Here is a 22,205-nt window from a genome sequence, read left to right on the forward strand (position 1 = left end):
ATCTGTGGATTGATCTTGGGGATGCCTTCCTGTTCGTGGACGTCCCTAGTTGCTCTATCATTTTGTTGATAGCCATATGGGTGAAGTTGACACCCCCTGCGACAGAGGGAGTCCAGTGATGGAAGCAAATTCCACTGCCCATTTGTGGTGAACTCAATGTAATCTGCTGCCCTCTGAAACAGGGTACCCATTACCTCTCATCTGCTGGGATTGACAGCAGATGCCAGTGACATCAGCTGCTGCCCCTTGGAAGGACCCAGAGACAAAGAAGTTCAACACCCTGATCACTGACGGGTCACTGGCAATACATGTCGATGTGACTGCTGAGGGGTAAGATGGCCATCCACCAGTACAATTGTACTACGACCTGCCTCAGTAGGCATGTCCTTCAATGACCCTGATACTTTGGTCAGATTCAGGAAGCTCATTTGCTGTGAGTATTCCCTCTATATGGAGGGTATGCCTTCAGCCCCTGCCTGCCAACACCTCTGTGACTCAGGAGCAATGACCGGCACCTGCTTTGCTCATTCCCAAATCCAAATAGCTCAGCCCCACCTCCACGTTTGCCCACCCTTGCCTCCAAAAGTGAGCCCATAGCTGCCTGGAGCCCACTATTCTGCCCCTGGAGGCTCACTCTCCTCCAGATGATCCAGTGCCTGCAGAGCTATTGCTGTGCAATCTTTGCGTACTCAATGGCCACTGCGTGTGTCTGCCTGAGCCATTCCCCTTTGATATTAAATAGACTAGCCATGACTGGAACCCCACTGATCCGCATACCTGCAATCAAAAATATCTCCCTGCCCTTTAACTAGCTGCCCTTCTGTGTTTTGTACCGCTTGCTGGCATACCAATGTGATCCCAGTGTGTTGTCAGAAATCACTGGATGATTGGGCCTGCTGCTCCTGGATTTGATTTCAAGCCCTCACCCGCCTCCAGTCCCGTCTCCTCTCCAGGGATTGAGAATTCAGTTCATACATTTAAAATTCGCCAAACACACCGTCTACTAAATACATACAGATTAGAACAAAGACTAAACAGTATATCATTAAACCCAAAACTTTAATAATCACAGAATAAATATCCAGAATCTTATGTATAATACCAGAAAAGGCAAGATAGGATGTTTTTTTGTGACATTTCCACAAATCATGCAAGGCTGTTGTAATGGATTTTTTTATCAGTAATAAAATCGATGTCAGTGGAATATTATACTGTTGTAATGGATTTTTTTTATCAGTAATATTGTTCTGTTCATGTAAATCATGAGGCATTTGTTGCAATAAAAATCAAAAATATTTTGATTTTCGTCCAGGTATACACTGAATTTCTCCGACTCGCTAGATTTCTGTGTTCTGATATTGACTATTTAAAATTTGAAGAAAATATCTTTTGCATGTTTTATGAAAGAAACAAATATATATTTCCAAAAACAGAAATAGTATTTTAATACTTACTGTATTTTCATTTGCAGCAGCGGGTTTGTGATGTGAAGGATAGCCTCAATGTCCAGTTTACATGTCGTCCATGAACCAGGAATATATGTTCGATGTGAACCATAATGTATTTTGCAGAGTTGTGGATGGGACTCATTCTCATTTGTGACTGTAGTAGAATTCTTATCACATGTGGAGGTCCTACGGTGGCACAGTGGTTTGCACTGCTGTCTCACGGCGCCGAGGACCCGGGTTCGATCCTGACCCTCGGTCACTGTCCGTGTGGACTTTGCGCATTTGCCCCGTGTCTGAGTGGGTCGCACCCCCACAACCCAAAGATGTTCAGGGTAGATGGGATTGGCCATGCTAAAATTGCCCCTTAATTGGGAAAAAAAAAGAATTGGGTATTCTAAATTAATTTTTTTAAATATGTGGAGGCCCTGGTATTTTTTTTCCTACATTTATTTGCTAATTTGGCATGACCATACCAAGTGGTGAGTTTTTAGACTTCAGCTCTTGGGAAGGTTACTGATGTGTAATGCATGAAGTTAGCAGTCCAATGGAGCAATGTTTCCGCTTTGTCTTTATCACCTACCCTTATGCTTTACAACGGGGGGGGGGGGGGGGGGTTGTCTAGTGGTGGCAAGAATTACTCCTATGTTTCTCTTAATTTCCCCATTGTTATAGGGCATCTTCTAATGGGTCGCCCTGCATGCCTGCAATTTTGGAAATGTCACATCAGAAGGACACACGCCGACTAGATAGAAATATGCAAGACATTGTCCTTTGTCAGTGGGTAATAGCAACTAATCATACTACTGTTATCAATGCAGTTCTGTCATATGTAATAATATATCAACTCATCACAGCATTCAGAATGACAATAAATAATGCAAAGTATTTTGTTTCTTGTGCAAAATAATGTATACATCAACATTTCAATTGTTTTCAAATGACTTGCTTCCTTTGTAGAAGCTACAAGACGTGTTCGATGTGGCAGACTGCATCACTGTACTCTGGCGGGTGGTAGGCAGCTCCTTGGCATTACCGATATCATATACACATTAAGGATGTGAAGGATTTCCAGGCTGAGAACCAGTTCTGATTTACATTTTGTGTTCACGCTTTTCTCACTATGCGTCCAGACTTTTTCCAGTCCCTGAATTTCTCACGTTTCATGTAACGGATTGGAGACCTGGAGCGTGCTAGACTTCCGGATTTCACGTGGCTGGGAATAGAAAGATGAATGTGTTTAACGCGGCAAAGCCAGACTCAAAGTGCTTCATGTTAAAAACTTACATTTTCAAGTGTAGTGATTCTTAAGTTGGCAAATGCAAGCCACTGTTTAAAGAAATGTAGCAACATTGCTTTATCTTTTGCTTGGCTAAAACTTGTGCTCGATATCTCAAATCTAAATTTCCTAATTCAATTTTTTCATTCATTATTCAGATTGATACAAGAGGGGAAAATTACCGTCTTCTGTGCTAAAATAAATTCTGAACTAAAACATGTTCATAATTAGACAATGTGGCAAAGGAGTACTTAAAATTTTTTTTAGAGCACCCAATTATTATTTTTCCAATTAAGGGGCAATTTAGCATGGCCAATCCACCTAACCAGCACATCTTTGGGTTGTGGGGGTGAAACCCACACAGACATGGGGAAAATGTGCAAACTCCACACGGACAGTGACCCACAGCCAGGATTTGAACCCGGGTCCTCAGCGCCGCAGTCCCAGTGCTAACCACTGCGCCACATGCCGCCCCAGGAGTACTTGTAATCATAATTCAAAAGGAACAATGAACTTTCAATGACCGTTATTGAAACAGTAATGTGTCCCATGTGGATTGATCACAACAGTAGTTAGATTCTAGTTACAATAGAATTATGGAAGAATGGTGTGTTAAGAATATGATATATATTTACAAATAAGAATACGAAAACTATATCTATCCAAATCAATCCAGATTGAGCCAAATGGTGAATATGAAAAGCATGTTCCTTGCTCATGTATTCAACAATTCATCTGGGTGCTTGTATCATACATATTGTCGGAATGTTGATGTTTTTACATGGTTTTTGTTTCTAACAAAGACAAAACAGAAATAGAAGTAGAATTGATTTGAATAATTTTCTCAAAAATCTGCCTTTTCCCTGCAGTGAGCTGATAACATTGGGGAAGGATGAATTTCAGGACTGAAGGTATTGTACTGGAAAGAAAGGCACATACCAAATAAATAGGTTAGGTGGGTAATATTGAGCTTCAAAGCTGTTAGGATTGAAGCACATAGGCTTTTTTCAAACAGAGGTTTTTTTAATCACAGCTCGAGAAAGCATTGAAATGATGTGCTCAAGTTCACATTCTTAAATGAAAATATTCTTTCGGTGTCTAATTGTCTGAAGATATACTTAATGGAAGTGAAGAATATGTTTTGGCAATTCCCTTTAAAACAGCGCACAAGGAATGTGTCCAAACAGGTCCCAATAACCCACATGGCGCAGCTTTAGGATGTTGTTAGTCAGGCTGCAATAGGTTAATTTTTTTAATACAAATTTAGTGTACCCAATTATTTTTGTTTCCCAATTTGGGGGCAATTTAGCGTGGCCAATCCACCTAACCTGCACATCTTTAGGTTGTGGGGGTGAAACCCATGCAGACACGGGCAGAATGTGCAAACTTCACACAGACAGTTACCCGGGGCCGGGATCGAACCTGGGTCCTCAGCGCCGTAGACAGCAGTGCTAACCACTGCGCCACCATGCTACCCTACTGAAATAGGTTCATTAACTTATTTTCCCCCAAGACAGCAATAATGACTATGGCCAATCTGCTATGCAGAATATAATCTGCACATCTTGAACAACACGTATGTAATGAGTGGAAAATGGTGATCCAAGCAACACTCATTGAGAATATGGAACACTGTTCAGGCATTGTAGATACTGGTACCATTGCAGTAGGTATTGCTTTGATCTTGACATCATGCTCCAGACAGTGGGAAAAGGGGGGTGAGCTGCCATTTCCATACAATTTGAAGTGATAGAGGTAATTAATACTGATCAGTGATTATTTGCGCAAGAATGTATTATTTCCTCAAACAATTCCCTGTTCTGAAATGATCTCCTTTGATCTGAGGTATGAGACGCGGGATATCCGTGGTTGTCAGTGTAGCCACTTAAAATGGCCAACTCCCGATTCAAAATGGCAAACGGCAAAGGCTGATGGGAAAGTCAGCCAACAAGACAAAAACGAGCAGCTGCAGGTTGGCTGTGTATTTACCTCTGGAAAGGCCAGACAAGATCGATACCAGCAACCATCAGCATAACAAAACACCAGCCATCTGCATACTAATGAGCAATCCCCGGGAACAATAAGCAACATTTAGACACACAAAGCAAAACCAGACTCTTCGGCGCCAGCAGAAGCCTACACAAAAGGAGGTGAACGAGCACCTCAAGACCGCCCATCGATCAGGGAACCACTCCAGCATTGGAGAAAATCGAACCAAGCGATTGGGACAAAGTCCAATCACTTGGGACCAGGTACAAGGTCCGCCCCGAAAGGCAGGAAGCCCCTGGGAACTATAAGAATTGAGCCCCAAGTTCAAGTCGCTCTCTTCTCCACCGCTTCTCCAGCCCTTCACTCTTCAGCAGCTGGTCGAAACTGTAAGTCTTACTTCAACGCTCGCTACGAGATAGGCGCTCCTAGCTATCAATCTGTACCAACTTCGAATCCCGCAGGCTCAGAACCTGAACGAAAGGCCATTTGTTTCCCTGACCTGGTGGGCCAGTTCCAAGTTAAGTATAGTCCTGTTAGTTGTAGAAGTAGCTTAAACCTATAATTTGTGCATGAGTAGTGATTACTGTGTATAATAAATGTGCTTTGATTTAAATCTTACTAATCGGTGTACTGGATTATTGATCATTACTCGGACTTGAACCACGTGGCGGGATCATAAAGATACCTGGCGACTCAAGAGCAAAGGTAATAAAACAGAGCAATTAAACTAAGGCAAAGTTAGCAACATTATTTGGCGACATCCTGACGGGACCCGATCTAGAAGTGGAAAACCACTCCAGGAGAACCCAGAATTTGAATTAGAGATCCAATTGGAAACAGGAAACCACAAGTGTTCAAGCAGTTCTGATCAATACTCGTAAATTCGGAAGTGTGTGTATTCATGCGTAACTAGCAGTGCGATAAGGTAAAACTGAAAAGATTTTTTTGTTGCGACAAAACTGTCGGAAGTTTGTATTTCGGAAAGTAGCGAAAGCCGTACCCCTATTTACAGCACCGCCTTAATACCCCTGTCCCAAATTTGAAGAGCAGCATTTGGATTAATACCCCGTCCCAAAATTTGAAGAGCAGCATTCGGATAGGAAAGATGGCAATGCAGGCAATGCAGCACCTAATGAACCCCGAGGAATTTGCGGTCGCAGCGACCAGCAGCAGTAGAGTGGGACAATGTCCCATTTGGGAGGAAGAGATCAGGAAATATCTCAAAGGGAAAGAATGGCCCCTTTGGAATGAATTCTGTGATAACGAGGAATCAGGCCTCGGGAGTATAGGACACACTTGGCGGGAGAACTTGAGCGAGATCCACAAAAAGAGCTTAGGGAAAGCTCGCAAGCCGATGGCAATCGTGTCCTGCTTGGCACAATTGCGAGGCACAGATGAGGTCGTTAGGACGCTCCGGAAAGAAGTTGAGGGCATACATCGAATGAGCAAGGTCGATGTAAGCGAGGTAGAAAAGGAGAATTTGGAATTGAGAAGGAAGTTGGCAGCAAAAGATGTAGAGGTGGAGGATGCCAAAAGGGCACACCAGTCTTGTCTGGCGCACTGAAGCAGCTTCCAGTCTCAATACGAAAAGGACTATCAGGACAGGCAACGTGCAGTCCTGGTACGTGAAGAAACAGAAAAGCAGGTAGAGGCATTACAGAGACAGTGTAGTGGCCTAAAGGCAGCATTAAGAGCACTCTATGCTGCCACTACAGAACAAAGACAAAGCACGCTAGATCACGCAAAGTGCCAGAAGCAGATTGCAGAGCTGCAATCGCTGCTTTCAGTTCAGAAAGGTTTCCAGGAAACCTTTGGAGAAAAATTAGATCAGGGAGACGGCCCTGATTGGGAAGAATTGAATGAAACAGCGCAGAGATATGTTCAGGGAACATGTGCGCAGGGAAAGCCACAAAAGAGGAGAGCGCCCCAACCCCCCACACAGCAGATAGTTCAAGCTCCAATGAACCCAGTAACCACCCACCGCACAGCCACATCGGATGATGCGGAATTTCTATAGTCCACCCCCTTAACAGTGACCCAATTACGGGACGCGTGCGAGAAGATCACACCGTTCCTCCCCACCTCAGCCCCCCACAATTTCTTTGCCACAGTTAAGCATCAGGCGACCATGTACGGCCTGGATGAGCGAGAGCATGTAAAGCTCACAGTTTTAAGTTTAGACCCTTCAGTAGCAGCAGCCCTTCCCGACCCACAGAATGTAGGAGGAGGCACCCTTGCAGAAATGCATACCGCGATCCTGGATGCGATCGGGTATAAACGGGGTGACCCCGTAGATGGCCTCAACAAATGTGGGCAAAAGAAATCCGAGCACCCCACAGCGTTTGCTGGTTGCCTGTGGATCCACTTTGCAGCAGTCTTTGGAGACTTAGACCGTGCCCATTTGTCCCCAGACAACATGGCCAAATGGACCCGTACCCTTATCTCCCATGCCACAGAAACAGGACAGAAAGCCTGCACGAGTTATGATTCCTCAGAGGAGGCCCATAACGAGAAGTGGGTAGCAAGCGGGGCCGGTTTGAAAACCGCTGAGGAACCCCGCGTGGGTAGCGGGCAGCTGGTGCTGAGGCATCGGGCCCAGCACGCGCGGAGGTCGGAGCAGTGGGGCCGGCGCTAAATGGAGGTCGAGGCGGCAGGCCCGAAGCCAGGAAGCGATGTAGGTGAGATGTCCCACATCGGATGGCTCCTGCCTAGAATGTGGTGAGAAGATTGAAGTCCGGTCCCAGGGAAATTCTGGAGGAATACAAAAAAGACGAGAAAGAAGTTTTAAATAAATTTGGTGAAAGTTTTTTTTTCCCCCTTTTGTTTTGAAGGATGGGAAATTTTTATTTTTGTTCTATTAGAAAACTAATCAATTGAGATGTGCTTTCACCTTTGACTGTATTATGATCTGTGTCTATGTAAGAGATCAGAAGGATGGGTGTCCCATATGTTTTGTGACTAGAACATAGAACAATACAGCAATACGGTCCTCGATGTTATACCGAGCATTGTCCAAAACCAAGATCAAGCTATCCCACTCCCTGTCATTCTGGTGTGCTCCATGTGCCTATCCAATAACCGCTTGAAAGTTCCTAAAGTGTCCAACTCCAGTATCACAGCAGGCAGTCCATTCCACACCCTAACCACTCTCTGAGTAAAGAACCTACCACGGACATCCCTCCTATATCTCCCACCCTGAATCTTATAGTTATGCCCCCTTGTAACAGCTACATCCACCCGAGGAAATAGTCTCTGAACGTCCACTCTATCTATCCTCCTCATTATCTTATAAAACTCTATTATGTCACCTCTCATCCTCCTCCGCTCCAAAGAGAAAAGCCCTAGCTCCCTCAACCTTTCCTCATAAGACCTATCCTGCAAACCATCCTGGTAAATCTCCTTTGCACCCTTTCCAATGCTTCCACATTCTTCCCATAATGAGGTGACCAGAACTGCACACAATACTCCAAATGTGGTCTCACCAGGGTCATGTATAGTTGCAGCATAACCCCGCGGCTTTTAAACTCAAGCCCCCTGTTAATAAACGCTAACACACTATAAGCCTTCTTCACGGCTCTATCCACTTGAGTGGCAACCTTCAGAGATCTGTGGACAGGAACCCCAAGATCTCTCTGTTCCTCCACATTCTTCAGAACCCTGCCGTTGACCCTGTAATCCGCATTAAATTGTTTTCTACCAAAATGAATCACCTCGCACTTATCAGGGTTAAACTACATCTGCCATTTTTCGGCCCAGCTCTGCATCCTATCAATGTCTCTTTGCAGCCTACAACAGCCCTCCAACTCATCCACAACTCCACCAATCTTGGTCAGCAAATTTACTGACCCACCCTTCAGCCCCCTCCTCCAAGTCATTGATAAAAATCACAAATAGCAGAGGACCCAGCAGTGACCCCTGTGGTACACTGCTGTTAACTGGTCTCCAATCTGAAAATTTTCCATTCACCACCACCCTCTATCTTCTATGTGATAGCCAGTTACTTATCCAATTGGCCAAATTTCCCTCTATCCCACACCTCCTTACTTTCTTCATGAGCCGACCATGGGGAACCTTTTCGAACGCCTTACTAAAATCCATGTATACGCCATCAACTGCTCTACCTTCATCTACACACTTAGTTACCTCCTCAAAGAATTCAATCAAATTTGTGAGGCAAGACCTACCCTTCACAAATCCGTGTTGACTATCCCGGATTAAGCTGCATCTTTCCAAATGGTCATAAATCCTATCCTTCAGGACCTTTTCCATTATCTTCCCGACCACCGAAGTAAGACTAACTGGCCTAAAATTACCAGGGTCATTCCTATTCCCTTTCTTGAACAGAGGAACAACAGTCAACACTCTCCAGCCCTCTGGCACTATCCCCGTGGACAGCGAGGACCTAAAGATCAAAGCCAAAGGCTCTGCAATCTCATCCCCTGTCTCCCAAAGAATCCTTGGGTATATCCAGGGGAATTGTCGACCCTCAGGTTTTTCAAAATTGCTAATACATCCTCCCTCAGAACATCTACTTCCTCCAGTCTACCCGCCTGAATCACACTCTCATCCTCAAAAACATGGCCCCTCTCCTTTGTGAACACTGAAGAAAAGTATTCATTCAACGCCTCTCCTATTTCTTCTGACTCCATGCACAAGTTCCCACTACTGTCCTTAATACTGCTGTCTCACAGCGCCGGGGACCCAGGTTAACACTGCTGCATCACAGCGCCAGGGACCCGCGTTAACACTGCTGCCTCATTGCGCCAGTGACCCGGGTTAGCACTGCTGTCTCAGTGCCAGGGACCCGGGTTAACACTACTGCCTCACAGCACCAGGGACCCAGGTTAACACTGCTGTCTCACAACGCCAGGGACATTGGTTAACACTGCTCTCTCAGTGCCAGGGACCCTGGTTAACACTGCTGCTTCACAGTGCCAGGGACCCGGGTTAACACTACTGTCTCACAGCGCCGGGGACCTGGGTTGACATTGCTGCCTCACTGCGCCAGGGACCCAGGTTAACACTGCTGCCTCACAACGCCAGGGACCCAGATTAACACTGCTGACTGACAGCGCCAGGGACCTGGGTTAACACTGCTGTCTCACAGTGCCAGGGACCTGGGTTACCACTACTGCCTCACCATGCCTGGGACTCGGGTTAACACTGCTGCTTCACAGTCCCAGGGACCCGTGTTAACACTGCTGCCTCAAAGCGCCAGGGACCCGGGTTAACACTGCTGCCTCATAGTGCCAGTGACCTGGGTTAGCACTGCTGTCTCAGTGCCAGGGACCCGGGTTAACACTACTGCCTCACAGCACCAGGGATCCAGGTTAGCACCTCTGTCTCAGTGCCAGGGACCCAGGTTAACACTGCTGCTTCACAGTGCCAGGGATCTGGGTTAGCACTGCTGCCTCACAGCGCCAGGGACCCGGGTTAGCACTGCTGCCTCACAGCACCAGGGACCCGGGTTAACACTGTTGTCTCACAGCGCCAGGGGGTTACCACTGCTGCCTCAGTGCCAGTGACCCGGGTTAACACTGCTGCCTCACAGCACCAGGGACCCAGGTTAGCACTGCGCTCACACAGTGCCAGGGACCCAGGTTAACTCTGCTGCCTCACAGCACCAGGGACCTGGGTTATCTCTGTTGCCTCACAGCACCAGCGACCCGGGTTAGCACTGCTGTCTCACAGTGCCAGGGACGCGGGTTAGCACTGCTGTCTCAAAGTGGCAGAGACGGGGGTCAGCACTGCTGCCTCACAGTGCCAGGGACCCGGGTTAACACTGCTGTCTCACAGCACCAATGACTGGAGTTAACACTGCTGCCTCACAGTGCCAGGGACCCGGGTTAACACTGCTGTCTCAAAGTGCCAGGAATGTATAAGATCTATAGGAGTGTATTTTGAAAACTGAGACACACAATTCCTGTTCACTGAATGTTTTAAATTGTAGGTGTTAGATAATTGGGAATGCAAGTTTTCCTATGGTAACGTCAACATGTTATGACCAATTAATTAAAAGTGACGAGTGGAGTTCCACAGGAGTAATGTTGGGGCCTCAACCTTTACAATTTACATAATGGCAGATGAGGGGAGTTGTGGCATGGTAGCTAAATTTGCAGAAGACACAAATCTAGGTAGGACAGTATGTTGTGAAGAAAACATATGTGCCAGAATTTTCTGGCTGTTGGGATTCTCTCTGGCAGCACACCCCCACCTGCAGGTTTCTCAACAACTTGGGGTGACTTCAATGGGAAATCCCATTGACAAGCGGTGAGAAGAAAGAATCCTGTCATCAGCAGATGGTGCGCCAGCGAGAAACACGTGGGTGGGGATTTGGAGAACCCTGCCCATGGAGTTTACAGATGGATATAGATAGGTTGAGTTAGTGAGCAAAGATCTGGCAGATGAAGTATAATAATGAAAAGTATGAAATTGTTCACTTTGGCAGGAAGAATAAAAAAGCAGAGTATTACTTCAAAGGAGAACGACTGCAGAATCAGGATGGTTTAGAAAGGCTGGACTTGTTTCCACTCGTGTTTAGAAGAGTAAGGGGTGACTTGATTGAAGTATATAAAATCCTGAATGGTCTTGACAAGGTGGACATTGAAAGGATGTTTCCTTCTGTGGTGAGTCCAGAACTAGGGGTCACTGTTTTAAAAGGACAGAGATGAGGAGAATGTTTTTTCTCTCAAAGGATTGTGCAACTTTGGAAGTCTTTACCTCAGAAGATGGTGGAAGATGGATCCTCTGAATATTTTTAAGGCAGAGGTAGATAGATTCTTGTTGAACAAGGGAATAAAAGGTTACTGGGGAGTAGATCGGGAATGCGAAAGTCAATACAAACAGATCGGCCGCGATTTTATTCAATGCAGGAGCACACTCAAGGGGCAGAAAGGCTTACTCCTGCTCCCGGTACGTATGTTTGCAAGCTCATTCATTCACAGCAGAAACCGTTTTACTGCGCCTGATTATTTTAAAAAATAAATTTAGAGTAACCAATTCATTTTTTCCAATTAAGGGGCAATTTAGCATGTTCAATCCACCTACCTTGTACATCGTTGGGTTGTGGGGGCGAAACCCACATGAACACGGGGAGAATGTGCAAACTTCACACGAACAGTGACCCAGAGACAGGATTGAACCTGGGACCTCGGTGAGACTGCGGTGCTACCACTGCGCCACCGTGCTGCCCTTTGCGCCTGTTTCTTGAGCTATTCCAGGGATATTACTTTTTCATGCCTACCAGAAAACCATTCCAAGTGCTGATCACTTTTTCATCACAAATGCCGACTGACATCAGTGTTAAATTTACCTTCCACTAATTAGAACTTGTGGCTCATGTTCTACTTTCACAATTTAGCTTGAACTAATCTTGCACTGATATCTTTCCAGCGCAGTGTCTAATATCGGGCTGCCTTTGAAGCAGAATAGCCCAAACATGTAAATAAAGAGTTAACAGACCTCAAATCATAGAGATTCTCTCATAAACACTTCACTGCATTCGTTCTAATGAATAACCTCAGCAGCTGTTGAGTTCATGGTGTGCACTTCAACAGAGATTTATTTCACAAATTCCTATAAAGGTCTTCCTAATAACACAGCAATTATCCAGTCCGTCAGTTATAAAATAGCCCAACCACTGAGGCTGTCACCATGTAAGGTGAAACATGGTATTGTGCATACATTGGGAGGTTGGCAAATTTTATAAGCAAAAGATATGAGTATGTGCTATTTAAAACGCAATCTTTTTTTTCAATTTGCTGGAAACTAATTATATAATTCAGTATGAAATGCTGTTACACGGGATGACGCTGATAAAACCAACTCTTGGTACTTTCCTCCCAACCAAAAAAAAACAAACACTATCAAAAAATACTGCACACTTGGATCATTCACTAGATTTCCAGTTCTTCATTTCATTTGCTCGATGTATATTGGGTTGAAGGTTACTTATTTATTGTCTGATTTTTTAAATATCATATAAGTGTGATGAATAGTCCAGTTGCATTGAATGACAACATCCATCACAACAGGGTTACAGGTCCCAGTGCAGCAATGGTTAGATTGGCTTGGTGTCCCCACTTAATCCTGAGCTGTGTATTGCATCCCACAATTAACTACCATTAATACTGTCTATATTCAGGGTAGCATGTGGCACAGTGGATAGCACTGCAGCTCATGGCACTGAGGACCCAGGTTTGAATCCTGGCCCGCCCTGGGTCACTGTCCGTGTGGAGTTTGCACATTTTCCCCGTGTCTGCAATGTTTCACCCCCACAACCCAAAGATGTGCAGGTTAGGTGGATTGGCAGCTGAATTGCCCTTAATTGGAAAAATAAATAATTGGGTAATCTAAAAAATAAACTGTCTATATTCATCTCCATAAAATCGATGCCCATTAGTATCTCTCTCTGCCCCACGCCCACTGCTGCTGAAACTCTAATCACCTTCATCACTTTCCAGCTTGACTACACAAAATGTTTTGTGCCAGCTTCCCAAACTTCATCTTGCATAAACCATCATTCAGAATTTATGCCCATGCCTTGTTTTTCATTAAATTATGCTCCTCTATCTATTCTCTCCTCTCCTATATTCCCCATTTCTAAATAGATTAAATTCAAAATATTTTCCCTTCACCTGATGTGTGTGTCTATGCATTTACAATTGTGTATTTATCGTATGTCCTATGTTTTCCATGTATGGAACGATCTGCCTGGACTGTAAGCAGAACAATATTTTTCATTGTACTTGTGACAATAATCTAAATCTAAATCAGTCCCTCGCTGGTTTTATCCTTTCCTATTTGCTCAGCTTCTCTCTATTTTCCTTGAGAAACATAAACAATAGGCAGAGGACTAGGCCATTGAGCCCATTGAGCCTGCTTGACCATTCAATAAAACAATGGTTTCACTTCTACATCAACTCCACTTTTCCGCCTCATCTCTGTTACCTTTGATTCTCTTCATGCCCAAGAATCCATTGATCTCAACCTTCAACATAGTCAATGACTCATAAGATCCTCTGATGTAGAGAACTCTAAAGATTCACAAGCCTTCAGCTCAGATATTTCTCCTTATCTCAGCCTTGCCTGAGACTATGACATCTCATTCTAGACTCTCCAGCCAAGCGAAACAATCTCTCAGCATCTATACCCTGTCAAGCTCTCTAAAAACTTCATATGTCTCAAAGAGATTGCCCTTTGTTATTCTAGGCCCCACAGAGTATAGCCCCATCTTTCTCGCCACATAGGACAGCCCTGTCAACCCACCAAATAAAAAGTGAACATTGCTGAACCTCTCAAGCAAGTACATTCTTAGGTAAGGAGGTCAAAATAGAACAAAGTACTTCAAGTATGGTCTGACTAAAGTCCTGTATAATTGTAGCAAGACCTTCTTACTTTGATACTTCAAATCCTTTACAATAAAGGCAGATATAACATTTGTCTTCCTAATTGTTTGCTGAGTCTGCAATTTAGCCTTCCTTGTATTCCTCTAAGTAGACTCTTTACACCATTCCATTGTTGGTTGGTGAGTTTTTAGTTGTCTTGGTTCCAACTTCTGGAAGACTTTCTCGAAGCTCTTTCACCTGGCTACATCACCTGAAAGCACAATGCCAGTTTCTACATGTACATTGACTAAACCCAGCTCTGTCCCACCATTACCTTCTGCAATCCTTCCACTGTCTCTCAATTGTTAGACTGCTTGTTTGACATCCATTCTGGATGACTAAATATTTACTCTAATTAAATATTGGGAAGGCTGAAGCAATTGGCTTTGGTCCCTGCCACAGTCCCCCCCCCCCCCCCCCCGCCCTCCCTAGCCACCTCAGCTAACCTTCTCTCTGTCTGAAGCTGGACCAGAATGTTTGCAACCTCACTGTCTTATTTGACCTTGAGAAGGGTTTTCAACCATATATCCTTTCAATCATGAAGACCACTTATTTCCATCTTAGTTACATCACTTCACTCTGCTTGGCTGCTGTTGAAATCTTCAGCCATGTCTTTATTACCCCTAAACATGATTATTTCAACCCACTCCTAACCAGCTTCCCACATTCTACACTCCATAAACATACGGTCACCCCAAACTACTGCCCATGACCTAACTCACACCAGATCCCATTCATCATCGACCCTGTGCTCTCAGAGCTCCACTGCTCCCAGTTAGCAAAAGCCTCAACTTTAAATTTATAATCTTTCTTTTCAAATGCATCCAAGGCCTCAACTCTCCCTTTCTCTGTAATCTCCTCCAGCCACAAACCCTTCGGAGATATATGTGCTTCTCGAATACTGGTCTCTTGAGAATCCTCCATTTTAATCGCTCCACATGGGAGGCCTTGTGGCTCAGTGGTAGTGCCCCTACCACTGGGTTAGAGTCCAACGCCAGGACTTATTGGCCATTGAGGGAGTGTTCTCAATGTGATAATCAGCTCAGGAATCGTTCCACCACTTCCTCCACTCTTTCCAAAAAGGTACAATAGTTGTGAAGATGCCTAAAAGAAATGACTCAACCTCTGGGGGTGGCACCTTCAGCTGCCTAGACCCTAAACTCTGGAATTCTATCATCTTCTGTCTGCCTCACTTTTGTCCTTTCAGATCATAGAATCATCGAATTTACAGTGCAAAGGAGGCCATTTCAGCCCATCGGGTCTACACCGGCCCCTGAAAGAGCACCCTACCTAAGCCCACACTTCCACCCTATCCCCATAACCCAGCAACCCCACCTAACATTTGGACACTATGGGGCAATTAAGCATGACCAATCCACCTAACCCGCACATCTTTGGACTTAAAGCCAATCTCTTTGGCCAACCTTTTGATCAGCTTCCTTAATATCATCTTATGTAGCTGGACCTTAGATTTTGTTTTAGAATGTTCTTGTGCAGTGACTAGATATCTTTATTTACTATGGAGGTGATATATAAATAGCAAAAAGTGGGTTTCTGCTGGTTCAAAAGTGTTTTGAGTGATCCTGAAATCCTGCCATGAACTATATCCAAAATACAAGTCTTGTCTCTTACCAAAAATAAACGACTGCTTACTGGCGTGTGTACAGATACAACCTACTGATAGAGCCATTAAAACCTTCGGTTGAAATACCAATCAGTAACCTGAATATATTAAGTAAGCATTTTATTGTTTTGTTTTAAAACTCGTTGCGTTATCTGTATTGAGTTTTTTTTTCTTTTTAAAGAATGAAACGCAGAGATGTTTGGCAATAACCACTCACTCACCTGGAACACCAGACGGGACGGGCTAGCTTTTTGGGTTTGGCTGCCTGCCTTTTGTACTCCATCCAGCCGCAAACCAGCTCGTGGACGATCATCACGTACAGGAGGAAGATGAGGACCCCCGGCTCCATTCGGGGATGCTGAGGGCTTGCGGCATTTGACAGGGGAGGCATTGAGCGATGCTGAGGTGGTGCCTGTGATGTTTGCGACCGCCTTTTGTCTCGGTGCTGGTGAGGGGGGAGGGGGGGGGGGGAGGAAAGCAAGGTTAAAACTCGTAAAACCTCCCCGGGACTTTGAGGAGCGAAGTTCACAGAATCGACACAAGCCATTGATACAGTTCCACTGAGAAAGTTAAGACCATTGACAATTATGTCATTAGCAGGAATAGGGGGAACCCTCTATTTTACAAGTGTCAACTTTGCCAACGTTTTCCAATTTTGTTGAAGGTAGTGAAGAGCTGGTAGAAAAAAACAGCTGTTTAAACGTTCTCCATCTCTCTGTGTGGCCACAATAATAGAGGTTTGTATCTAGAACTCCACTTTGGAGAAGCGATGCATCCTTTCTGTGTCAATAGAGTATTATTACCCACTCTGCATTTAAAGCTTTGGTTAGCGAGCTTCCTTTGCTGCAAGGTCCCTCAACAATAAATTAATGCTAAAGAGGTTGAAACAGTATTGATAAATGTAGAAATGTTTTTTAATCAATGGCGGGAAATTCAGACATTGACGAGACAGTGAGGTGATGGGCGGGAGGAAGAGTTAACACCCTTGAACATTTCCTGAAGTGTTCACGATGCACAATATTCGCCTTTGTGTGGCCACGTGAATGTGCATATGTGTATCTATATATACCAGCTTGCGTTCCTATGTATCTGTCTATATCTATATATCTGAGTGTGTAACTGTGTGTGTGTGCATATCTGTCTGGGGCTGTATATGTGTCTATGTATGGCTCTGTGTCTACATCTGTGCATGTCTATTGTTTTGGGGCTGTGTTTTGTGTGTAGATGGGCGTGTCTGTGTGTATGTGTACATATCTGTGTTGCACCTATCTGTGTATGTGTGTCTGTTGTACCTGTCTGTGTGTAGGGTGTCTCTGTGAGTGTGTCTGTATATGTATATGCTGATGTACCTTTCTGTGTGTAGGGAGTTTGTATGTGTGCCTATGTCTGTTGTACCTTTCTGTGTGCAGGGTGTCTGTGTGTGTGTCTGCATATGTATATGTTTGTTGTACCTTTCTGTGTGTCGGGTGTCTGTGTGTGCATATGTATATGTCTGTTGTACCTGTCTGTGTGCAGGGTGTCTGTGTGAGTGTGTCTGTATATGTATATGTCTGTTGTACCTGTTTGTATGTAGGGTGTGTGTGTTAGTCTGCATCTGTATATGTCTGCTGCACCTGCCTGTGTATAGGATGTCGGTGTGTGTCTGAAATGTGCATGTCTGTTATACCTGTGAGTAGGGAGTTTGTATGCCCGTGTCTGTGTAAGGAGGTATCTGTATATATGTATACACGTCCATGTGTGTATGTGTGTGAGTGTAGGGGATGCATGTGTGCCTGTATGCATGTCTACATGTCTGTGTCGGACCTGTCTGCATATAGGGGATGTGGGTTTCTGGGTATATAGATATCTGTTGTACGTGGCTGTGTGTAGGGGATGTATGTGTGTCTGCATACATGTGTACATGTCTGTTGTATCTGTCCAGTGCAGGGATTATATGTGTTTGTATGGGCGCTTCTGTGCATGCGTGTATCTGTGATCTGTGTACATGCAGGGGTTGTGTGAGTATGTTGTGTGTGGGCGTGTCTGGATGAATGTGTCCACGGCTGTGTTGTACCTGTCTGTGTGTTTGTGTGTGGGCGTGCCTGCGTATGTGTGCACGCGTCTGCAATTGACTCAATTGCTTGCGGATGTTGGGAATCTTGTTTGCTGAATAATTGGACGCGAGGATGCTGTGATCCTTGAAGTGAGGATGAAAGGGTGATGCCGTCACCATGGGAACAGCTGGTTGATCGGCAATACCTGCTCGAACTGGCTTTCATCGAGCCGTGTGAGAGATTCACTAAGCCCGGAACTGTGTATTTCCAGCCCTGCGGGCGATTGTTATGTGGGAAGACTTTATGGAAAAACAAATTTCACTCGTACTGAAGCATCGTTGCTGCAATGACCGCTCATTGTGGCGACAGACTCAAAACTGCCGGCTTTCCTTGTCAACAAAAGCCCCATGGAAACGGCCTGTTTCATCTGGTTGTGTGTTTGCACCCCGCGTTGCAGAATTGGTGTCGCCATCACTGAACATCACAGATGTTGCAGCATTTCCCCAGCCGGGGAAACGCGTGGGGTCAATAATCTGAACTGGGTGGGGTCACATGGTATGTTGGAAAGCATATGGGGCCCTGAAATGTCAAAATGAAGGAGTCATCCATTCAGCAGCTTCATGTTTAGAATAAAATTTCATAAAATTGCGTAGAATAAGCAGCACAGACACAGACCAATCGGCCCAACTAATCCATGCCAGCTTGAAAGATTATTCTGAATTCCCTATTGGATGACTTGCTGCCTATTTTTTTTGACGGCCTCGAGTCTCGCTGTTTCCCTGCAAGAGAAAAGGTTCTCTCTACAGCCATTCAATCAAAACCTCCCATCATTTTGTTAGTCACGCCAGAGCCTTCCCTGTTTAAGAACATGTCCATCTTTCCTGATAGTTATGACTTCACATTTCTCATATTATCTTTGTAACTCCTTTTTCCAGCCTCTCCACTATCTTAAGAACATAAGACACAGGAGCAGAATTGGGCCATTCGGCCCATCGAGTCTGCTCCGCCATTGAACATGGCTGATATGATTCATCATCCCCATCCTCCTTTCTCCCCATAACCCCTGATCCCTTATTAATCATGAAATACCCTCATTAATCAAGAACACCAGATCTATGTTTGAGGTGCTGTTACCTACAGGGATACAGACCAAGAGCTGGAGGTTGGAATTATACAGAATAGTTACTTCTCAGAACACAAGAACTAGGAGCAGGAGTAGGCAATTTAGCCTCTCAAGCCTGCTCCACCATTCAATATGCTCATGGGTGATCTCATCATGGCCTCATCTCTACCGTCCTTCCCATTCTCCGCTAACCCTTCATATCTTTTCGTTAAAACTCTGTCCACTCCTCCTTAAAAGTATTCACTGTCCCAGCATCCACCACACTCTGGGGTATATGGGGACCAAGAATGTGCACCGTGCTCTAAGCGTGGCCTAACCAAGGTTTGATGCAAGTTAGGGCTTAACCGCTTTAATTCTCAATTCTATCTGTCTGGAAATAACCTTGTTAACTCAGTTACCTTTCTTATGGCCTTGTTAAACTGATTAGTGATTGATGTATTTGAATTTCCTGCTCCTTTTGCTCTTCCACCCCATTGAGATCCTTTTTTTCGAAGTAATATGGAACCTCCTTTATTTCTTACCAAACATGTAATAATTCACACTGGTCAGTGTAACAATTCTTTTGCAAGCTATGTGTCTATTCTACTAGCTTATCCTGATAGTTATGACCTCAAATTTCTCATACCATTGTAACTCCTTGTTGCACCCTCTCCACTGTCTCTATAGCCTCTCTCTCTCTATTTACATACCATAAGATATAGGAGCATTATTGGGACATCCGGTCTATCGAGACTGCTCTACCATTCGATTATGGCCGATACGTTCCTCGCCCCTTCCTCCTGCCTTCTCCCCATAACCGCTAATCTCCTTATTAATCAAGAACTCCAGATTTGTGCTTGAGGTACAGAAATAGCTCATTTAGTTGTCAGAAATTCTGGTTTCTGATCCGTCAGTCCAATAGATAATGCTTAACATTAGGAGAGTCTTGGAATCAATTGGAACCCCAATCTGCTTCAGCCCGAATGTTTGTCTGTCTCACTCGCTAACAGGATTCCTGCCCTTGCTCCCAGGAGTTACCCTGCGCATTCCCACCTAGTTCAAACACTCTCCATTGCGCAGCGGATGGGACCGGGGTTGGTTTTAATGAAATATTCATGTGGCAACCTCGCAATTTGCAGAAACTCCTGGGATAACTAATCGAAAGTGACTATTGTACAGACTCCGATCTTAACTAATCGAAATGAGGAAGTCTGACTGAAGGTCGGGATGGAAGAATTAAGAGCAGACCCAAGCGTTAAGGCATGTCTGCCAGATATAAATAGTAAAGTGAAATTAAATATATTTAACACCTGGCATGTTCCATCTATACCTGGGGGAGGCTGAAAGGGCCATTGTCAGCACTTAATTCTCTTTTCACTGTGAGGTTGAGCAGAATGATTCCGGATTATTGGACATTGTTAATGTGTCCCAGATAGCTTCCCTTGTATTTTTCTTACAATCCGTGAATGATGCGCCCCAGCTACAATTCAGCACGAGAGCCGTGTCTGGTGTGTGAGTTCTGGGCGGAACACAGGACCCCGGCAGAAGGTTGAGAATGGATCGAAGCGAACCTCTTGTGCGCCAGTGAACGGAGATAAGACAGTGGCAGCAACTCAGAGGCGCCTCTCCCCCCCCCCCCCCCACCCCCCTGCGGCAGCCCCTATAAATGTCTACTCTCTCTCTCCCTCCTCTGCAACCCCTCCCCCCTCTTCACCACCTCCCCACTTCCCCCCAAACTCCCTCCCCCTACCCCCCAACCCCCACTTCCCCCGCACCCCCCTCTTCAACCGCACCCCCCCCCCCAAACCTTCTGCACAGTTCCAGCAATAATATTACATGCACGTTTACAGAGGGCATTAACACATTTCGCCCGGGAATGGAGGTAAGAGACATAAACACGTTACACAGCATTGTATGAATCATACTGCACCAAACGTTCCCGTACTGCGAAATAAGGAGCCTCGGGCGGGGGATCCAGGGCGTTCCAGAGCCTCTGATGATTAAAAAAGAAGGGGTCCAACCGCAACACCGTTAGACCGTGGAGAGCGAGGGATAGTTAGATACAGGAGGAGGAAAGGTCTGGATGCAGCAACGGCAGTCTTTCAGGAGAAGGAGCGAGTCTCCTCTGGCACTAGAAGGGCTGGGTGCTGGCTGAGGATATTGATGCTGATGCTGCTGCTCCAGGCTTGAGCGATTGGGGTTGGACCATCAGTGCCAGCGAGCTGCTGAACTTCAATGTCTCTTACATCATTTGTCCTAACTCGTTAGCCCACACGAGCAGCAAGCCACACCTTCTATCTCATTGAGAAATTTCGATACCAGGTAAAGTCGAAACATTTTATCAATGGAACTAAAACAAAATCTAAAACTGATGGCGTTAACATTTTACAATATTAAAATATGGACACAAAAAAGCACAATGGTTAGCAATGTTGCTTCACAGCGCCAGGGTCCCAGGTTCGATTCGCAGCTTGGGTCGCTTGAGTCTGTGCGGAGTCTGCACGTTCTCCACGTGTCGACATAGGTTCCCTCTGGGTTCTCCGGTTTCATCCCACAAGTCCCGAAAGACTTGGGTCATTTGGACATTCTGAATTCTCCCTCCGTGTGCCCGAACAGGCGCCGGAGTGTGGCGACGAGGGCATTTTCACAGTAACTTCATTGCAGTGTTAATGTAAGCTTACTTGTGACAATATAGATTATTAATTAATTAATTAATTAAACCTTCAAATAACCCCCCCCCCCCCCCCCCCCCCAGAGGATTGCTATTAACACCCCTCAGGTTTTCCTGATCACTCACTGGGTGTTCAAGCTTTTAAATGCTCCGTGCTTGTTTTCTTCAGGCTGGTCTCCGTAGCAACCGGGAACACACACACATACACACAAAAAGGAGAATTTTCAGCTTCAAGTAACAAACTCAGAGGGACAACTGGAGATGGGACTGAAAAGTAGTCAGAGAGGTCGCGGTAGAGACACGTGACACGCAATATCCCTCAGCACACTGGGACCTCAATATGAAATATCTCCAGTTTAAAGTCTTTATACAATGCTTAATCTGAAATTACTGAAGAACAAGATTCTGTCCCTTGATATAATTGATTCGTCTTCACCTGCTTCTCCTCAATCTCACTTCTGCTGTCGAACTTTTCCTTGCGCAGCCACTCCCGTTGCCCATTTCTTACCCTGCCTCTCTATCTTACTTAGTCCTGGGTTCTCGGACAATATTCTTATTTCTGTCTTCCCTCCGTTGTTCATTTCTTTCAGCTGTGCACACAAGAACCCCGCAGAATTACAGCCCCTGTGCTGCACTCTAATTTTTTTCCCATTTCAGAGAGAAGGTGACCTCAGCC

At 45.1% G+C, this 22,205-nt stretch overlaps 1 long non-coding RNA gene across 1 annotated transcript; it reads right to left on the minus strand.

The window, feature by feature from the left end:
• Nucleotides 1-1,040: 1,040 nt before the first annotated feature.
• Nucleotides 1,041-21,033, minus strand: LOC140399114 (uncharacterized). Its single transcript, XR_011937634.1, has 3 exons — nt 20,804-21,033; nt 15,945-16,168; nt 1,041-2,661 (listed from the first exon to the last, which is right to left on the minus strand). It is a non-coding gene; the product is annotated as an uncharacterized lncRNA (long non-coding RNA).
• Between the last annotated feature and the right edge of the window lie 1,172 nt (nt 21,034-22,205).

This window comes from Scyliorhinus torazame, chromosome 22 (assembly GCF_047496885.1).
Source record: "Scyliorhinus torazame isolate Kashiwa2021f chromosome 22, sScyTor2.1, whole genome shotgun sequence".
Taxonomy (NCBI): Eukaryota; Metazoa; Chordata; class Chondrichthyes; order Carcharhiniformes; family Scyliorhinidae; genus Scyliorhinus; species Scyliorhinus torazame.